Genomic DNA, 6234 nt, shown 5'->3' on the forward strand with positions numbered 1-6234 from the left:
AATACCCACTTGATTTTCATTTCTTCTTCACACATTTGATTCAAATTCAACTCTAAGTTGAAGCTCTCATCTATGAAGGCTTCATACCTGAGTTGTTCTTGATCAAATCTTCAAGTCTTGGACCTTTTGTAAGTTTCCTTCATGCTTGTTCTTGTATTTCAAGCATGAAAGTCAAACAGTGTTTGACTTTCTGCTTTGACCTTGTTTTAGTCAACACGAAGTTCGTTTGAACTTCACAACGTGAGCGTAATCACGATAGTCATAGTCCCTTGTGACTATATCTACTGATTAACACGTTATTTAGGCGTAGTGAGAGTCATATTTTCGGTCAAAATGCGCATTCTTGCGTATTTTGCAACCAAACTATTTTTAGGTATCAAGACCCTTTGTTTTGATATCAAACTTGTTTTCTAACTTCGTTAAACATGTTTTAACATGTTTAACTCGTCACTTTAGGTTTAGTGCTTATATAGGGTCGTAAGATAAGCGGTCTAAACAACCGCTTAGACTGTCGAACCCGACCCATTTGGTCAATCATTAGGATCTGACCAAACACATTTTGTGACCATAGTTGTATAGGGAATGACCTTCCGAGGTTATACCTTATGGTCACCTCATTTAAGTAGTGGTATGATAGGTAGTTTATATGCCTTAGGAAAATGACCAAAATGCCCTTTTTACGCATAAATTCATTTTAAGCATATGTAACCAAAATTTTGACATCTAAACTGATTAGGCAACATTATTAGACATCTTAAGGCATATATTACTTGTCATAGGACTAGTTAGGCGGTCCGAACGCGTTTTACGCGAACGACGCGTTAAAGTAGCGTAAGCTACCTAAACGGGTCGTAATGGGTCATAAGCACTTAGGATAGGTTTCGTTTTAGAATGTAGGCTTTGTTAAACCATATTACATGAGTTCCTATACTCATTTGGTTTACGAAACCTCATTGTATCTGATCTTCCGCAAGAAATTCCATTCAACATTAAACTATTACAAAGGTGCCCTAAACAGGCCTTGAAAAGAACATACTGCCCACGCAGGGGCTATAGAAATAGAAATAAGTCCTCGCAGGGACTAGGTACTGAAAATAAAATGTCCTCACAGGGACTTGATTGAAAATAAAATACAAAATATAATAAACAACTTTCTATTTCTTTTTGCATTTGATGAGACTTGCAAGGCCCTTGAGAAAGCTGTTGTGGTTCTTCTTGGTTTCATCTGCTTTATGCTCAACCCTGTCTAACCTCTGTAAAATCTCCTTAGTTTGATCCTGCTGGGGAGGAGGAGGTTGCTGATATGGTGTCACACCCCGACCACGTAGAACATACAAAACGTGGCGGAAACATCGAGGAGTGTTGTAAAAGAATCAATTGTTTCAAATCCATGGCAATTGAAGTTTCGTTTTATTAATCAAACATGAAAGTTTACATTGTTTTAAACAAGAACCAAAGAGTACATAACATAATTTAACTAGTTCTTGTCTCGTTTTAAGTCACTAAGGCACAGGTCCACCTAAGTATGTCTTGAAAAGTCCTATGCATCATCTCCTGAAAACACATGTGAAAATAGGTACGTCAGCATAAAAATGCCTGTGAGATACATAGGTTTTGTGAAAACAGAATTCATGACTTATGTTGAGAAAATGTTTAGTCATGAACCTTGTAATTTGCTTTGTCTTGTAAATCATTTGAAAAACGGTAAGATCAGATGATATGTATAAATAAGAGAATAGTGTATGGTTAAACGAATAACCATGTAAAATGAGTTTGTAAGATAAGTTGTTTATAAACCAATGTCTTGTGAAAAGTGTGTTATTTGTATAAAATGTTAAATGTCTCAAATTGAAATGATTCAAATAACGCTACGATATGTAATACCATACAAACACTTATATATAGGAAGTACCAGTGGCGTATCCACCATGCTTGTATCATATTACACATGCCTCGTTACTTAGATCACTTACTCAAACCAAACCATCAAGATGTAATGTTTAACAATTGTAGAAAATGTTTATGTATAGTCAAATGTCTATTGTCAAATGTAAATCATGTCAACAGATACAACTGGTTCACACGGTTCAATGGTTACAAACGGTTCATAATTCAAAGGGTTAAGACGGTTCACATAGTCAAATGGTTACAACGGTTCAAAATGTAGTATAATGTGTTCATATGTTGGATGAGCATATGCAACAGAAATGTAATGTAAAACAATGTACTAAGTATGCACACAATGGGCGTACGTAGCATGAAATGTATTGTAAAGTGATGTACTAAGTATGGACACAATGGGCGTACGTAGCATGAGTTGTATCGTAAAGTGATGTACTAAGTATGCACACAATGGGCGTACGTAGCATGAAATGTATTGTAAAGTGATGTACTAAGTATGCACACAATAGGCGTACATAGCATGAAATGTATTGTAAATCGATTGTACTAAGTATGCACACAATGGACATACATAGCATAAACACAATGAAATCATGTACTATATATGTACTAACGAACATAATAAGCATATGATGTGAAAACAGGAAAGCTTGAAAGTAACAAGTATGCATATGTGTTTCACCCCCCAAAACAGTTTGGAAAACAGTAAAAGATGTCACACCCCGAAATTATCAGAGCATTGGCGTGACTGGACTGGTATCTTCATTGCACAGCGGAAGCAAATAAACTAAGTCTTTCTAGAAACTGAACGCCCGCTAAGTACTCGACTCTTCATGGTCCTCCTATTCCAACCGTGCCTTGTATTAGAAATGCAACCTGAGAAAGAACATGCGAAAAAGTCAACATAAAGTTGAGCGAGTTCATAGTTTGTTTGTAAAAGATCTGAAATAAATCTTTTGAGTTGTGAAAGATTTGAAATAAATTCTTGGAGTAACCGGTTTTCGAAACGAATTTAAAAATCATTTTCTTGTCCAGTTATATGAGGACTTTGTATTTGTGACGATCTATGATCGTAAAACCATGTATTTGTAAAGTATGTATAACCGTCAATGCCCACCCTGACTTTGACTCTATGCCCGTATAATCCAATACTTTGAATTTGTATAAAACATGGTTTTTATTTTGTATTAATCAAGCATTTTGTAAGTGTGTACGATAAAAATCCCTGGTATGTAGCAAATAAGGAAAAAGAGATCACCAATGGTTTGCAAGGCCATTGATATGTGTGAAGTGCAAGTAGGAAGACTCAAACCTAGTGGATTTTGCGTTGGGCACAAAGTCACCCCAAGGTCCGTTCTGCTGGGCCTGGGGTTGGGCTCGCTACACCCAGATAGATCTACCGCTTACGTCCCTCGGTCCTACAATGAGGATTAATGGCCTCCAGTTCCCGCCTACCCACTCACATGATCTAAGTAGTAAACCTCCTTACGCTAACCATACCATGTAAAAAGTATTCGTAATTACTGTAACATATATTCCACCCCAGCCACCCTGGCTGAACCTCCCCAGCCACCCTGACTGAGCCTCCCCAGCCACCCTGGCTGAACCTTCCCAGCCACCCTGACTGAACCTTCCCCAGCCACTAAGGCTGACTCCTTAGTTATGAAAAATCATTCATATTTCGAAAATAAGCATTCGTTTTGTAAAAACCGGTATGTTTAGTATAAAACTTTCGTAAATCATTTGAGTTCCTCGAAATCCATTCGTGATATGCTTTAGAAATACGAGTTTTACGTTTGTTCAAAACTTTGTATGTTTCTGAAAATCGTGCATGTCTTTCCACCCCGAAAACATTTACAAAAAGAACGTAAAACAGTAAAAAGTGGGGGTTATGAACTCGCCTGAATATTCCTGTGCAAGGCTAGCTATATACGACTTTGCGATGTCGTTTCCAAGACTTGACTTGCTAGCGTGCATTCTACAATATTCCTAACACGGAATATCTAATAAGTTTCTAAATAAACGCAGTATCTAAACTACGTGTCATCGAGCTCTACCGAATCGTTAATCGAACGATTCGACGGTAAATAGTTAACTTAATGAAAATGACTAAGTTGTATTCGTTTAGCTTCATTTTATGAAGTCGTACGTGTATAAAAAGAATATTTCTATGAAAATATCATATAACAAACTCGTATCGCGCTTCGTATGAAAATAATATATAATAACTGTATTATATACATTACGTCTTGTGTATATTTGCCAAAAATATACGTATGTGCCGTCTAGGCGTATAAAATAAATACAAAAAGTTATATTTATTTTGCGAAAGTATCATCGCGTTGTTTCAAGTTTGAAACAAATATACAAACTATATTTAGTTTATAAAAGGACTTGTGTCGTATATAACTTCAAATAAATATATAAACTATATTTATTTAGCAAAACAATTGTCGTGTCGTTTGATATTTGGAATAAATATAAACTATATTTATTTTGATGAAACGACTTCGGGTTACGCGATGCTTGAAATAAATATATTAGCTATATTTATTTTATAGAAGTTATACGAATTAACGATGTTCGAAATGAATATAACATTATATTTATTTGTAAAAACGTTTGGAATTATCAAAGTTTGAAGTTTTATAAACTCGAATTCCATTAAGCGTCGTTTTTGAAATATGATACGTGTCGTGTTTAAGGGTTTTTCTCGAAAAACGGACAGAGTTTCCTCTGTTTTTGGACGCCCCCGACAACATAAGTTGTCGTTATTTTTCAAAATTCAATCGTCAAATCAATAATATTGATGCTATGCTAATTTATGTAAACGAAATAATAATCAAATCAATGTAAATATCAACCAATAATTCAGTTGTTTAGTCGTTTCGGGAGCTCGATTTAGCGTAAATAAAACAACCATTAAACATAAACTATGAATGTATCGTTATTAATTACCAAATCTCTTGTCGGGACGTCGAAACATGGACTGAGTTGACCGGGTCAACTGAGTTGACCAGGTTTGACCGGGTCGACTCGGTGTGACCGGGTCGACTCGGTTTGACCGAGTCAACCGAACCGAAAATGATGTATCTCGAACCGAGACTTGAGCCCGCTGACCAGATGTCTTTGTTGACCCAAACCCGCTGATCTTGACTGTTTTTTATCAGACCGAACTGAGACACCCGAGGTTGAACCGAACCTAAAATAATTTCCCATAACCAAATCCGATCCGGACTGAGTGAACGAGAACTTGAGCCGGGTTTGAACCAAAAAGTGGAGTTCAACAACCCCACCACCGTCAGTCGGCGTTGCCGGCAGTGGCGTCGGCCACCACCACCCTCGTCATCACCATCAACATCAAAAATCATCAGAAATCAAAACGAGATTGTCATCTTCAGCAATTATCTAGAAAAGAACCAGAATCAAGGAACGGGGAGGGTTCTTACCGCTGAAATCCGACGGACCGAAGCAAGGACCGCCGGTCACCACCGCCACCGCCGCCATCAGCTACCTTTGCCGCTCCTGAGGTCGTGAATGCCACCACCTGAATCGAAGCTCGTCAGATCGATCACCGGATAAACGAACCGACCGTCGGACCGCCGGATAATCAATCGGACCGCCGGTTTTTCTCTCTCTCTTTCAGTCTCTTTCTCTCTCTCGGTCTCTCTCTCTCTCTCTCTGCTTGTTAGCCGCCGCACACCACCACCAGACAGTGGTGGTGGTCCGTTTCAGAATCAGAAAGGGGGATGGGGGGTGTAGATCGGAGGAGAAAGGAGAGGGGGGGGGTTTACCGGTGTGGGTGTGGTCGCCGGAGCTCCGATCGGAGCTGGTTCGCCGCCGGAAAGAGCACCGAAGAGGGAGAGGGTGTTTTGAAGATGAGTCTGCCTATTTAGTTTTGTTTGTGACTTTGAGGGTGTTAGTAGTGTGTGTTTGTTTGGGTGAAATGCAGACATGAGGGGTCCCTTTAAATAGAGATTTGAGGATTAATATTCTTTTGTGTATTTATAATACCTTCAGGTCAAATGCTATTTCCACCGGAAGAAGATCTCTATTAATTTTGTAGATCTTTTGCTTAGATCTTGTAGAGATTTTAACATGATTTTATAAGATCTTGTAAGGTAAAGATCTATTATATTATGTGTAGGTTTAGGCTTGTGTGTCTTGGGCTTGGGCCCGGGGCCCACAAGCTCAATCTCATGTGTAAGCGGTCCGTAATTCCTACGAGACCCGGTATCGCGACCCAAACTCCATAGGCATAAAAATTTTTGTGTAACGTCCATATTTGTCGGCGTTGTCAGTCTTTCGTACGGTTTCAGTTTGTTGTCGCAT

At 38.5% G+C, this 6234-nt stretch overlaps 1 long non-coding RNA gene across 1 annotated transcript; it reads right to left on the reverse strand.

Annotated features, from left to right (window-relative positions):
• Window positions 1-2479: 2479 nt before the first annotated feature.
• On the reverse strand, window positions 2480-5861 carry LOC118484898. Its single transcript, XR_004874949.1, has 2 exons — window positions 4861-5861; window positions 2480-3891 (listed from the first exon to the last, which is right to left on the reverse strand). It is a non-coding gene; the product is annotated as an uncharacterized LOC118484898 (long non-coding RNA).
• Window positions 5862-6234: the final 373 nt, after the last annotated feature.

The sequence above is a fragment of the Helianthus annuus genome, chromosome 12, assembly GCF_002127325.2.
Source record: "Helianthus annuus cultivar XRQ/B chromosome 12, HanXRQr2.0-SUNRISE, whole genome shotgun sequence".
Classification (NCBI taxonomy): domain Eukaryota; kingdom Viridiplantae; phylum Streptophyta; class Magnoliopsida; order Asterales; family Asteraceae; genus Helianthus; species Helianthus annuus.